Here is a 1,176-nt window from a genome sequence, read left to right on the forward strand (position 1 = left end):
AAGTAATGAATCCCCAGGACTTAATGATACTGTCTTCATCTAGCCTCAAGTCAGCTGTGGTACCATTTGGGCATGTTATCTGTGCCAAATTAAGCCTTCTTTTTTCAAAGCTTGTATGAATTTTATTATACTCCATTAATGTGCATATTATTGTGGATTAAGGTGATTCTGATGAGACAAATCTGTCAAAAATCTCAGGACTGTTGATCTCAGTAATACCCTCTCTTCTTTTACAACCCCTTCAAGGAATCTTTGATTTCCTTGTTTCTCAGAAATAAATCAAGGGATTCAGTGTGGGAATCACCACACTGTAGAAGACCAATGCAAATCTGTTGAACCTGGAGGAAACACCAGAGCTGGAACTCAAGTACACAAACATATCCGAGGTATAAAAAGCACAGGTGGTGAAAGCCTTGGACCTGTCTGTAGATAAAGTGATCTTCATGATGGAGAAGACAATATAGACATAGGATGTCATGATATCTAGGGCATTTATTATTCCAAAGATCAGTGTCAATATAGCCATCATGAGTTGTACAAAGAAAGTGTCAGATCACTTCCATGGTTGAAAAGACAAAGTACTGAACAGCACAGCCCACAAAGATTATCATTTGCTGCTCCTGAAAGAAGTCCCACAGCATCTTAGGGGCTGTGGAAGTCACATAGCAGATATTTATGAAGACAGATTACTAAGGAAGAAGTATATGGGCATTTGGAGGTGGGAGTTGATTCTTATTAGGATGATGAGGCTCAGGTTCCAAGTCAGAGTCATAATGTAGATCAACAGGAATACAACATATAGCCCTGCTATGATTCTGGGAAAATCTGAGAATCCCAGGAGAATGAAATGGGTGATCTCTGTAATATTTCTTCCATAAATCATTGGCTTGTTGTTCCTAAAATCAGAAAGAGACAAGAGAATGCATTGCTAACTCAGGTGAAATGATAGCATTACAGTTCTCAAATGTTCCATTTTTTTCTCCAATGAGCACTGGAAACAAGGGAAATGTTCTACTGACCTGGTGGGAAGATTCTCTATCTCCTGCTCACTAATGATCTGGGATGGAGAACTACCCAACCCCTGGCTCGTTGCACCCCTACTTCCAATTTCCATCATCTGTCAGTGAAACGTCTGGTAATTTACTTTCTTTATGTGAGTATATTGAAACTGTGCCT

The 1,176-nt window shown here is 39.5% G+C and overlaps 1 pseudogene; it reads right to left on the bottom strand.

Annotated features, from left to right (window-relative positions):
* Positions 1-209: 209 nt before the first annotated feature.
* Positions 210-883, bottom strand: LOC107182892 (annotated as a pseudogene).
* Positions 884-1,176: the final 293 nt, after the last annotated feature.

Source organism: Myotis davidii, unplaced genomic scaffold (assembly GCF_000327345.1).
Source record: "Myotis davidii unplaced genomic scaffold, ASM32734v1 scaffold818, whole genome shotgun sequence".
In the NCBI taxonomy this organism is placed as follows: Eukaryota; Metazoa; Chordata; class Mammalia; order Chiroptera; family Vespertilionidae; genus Myotis; species Myotis davidii.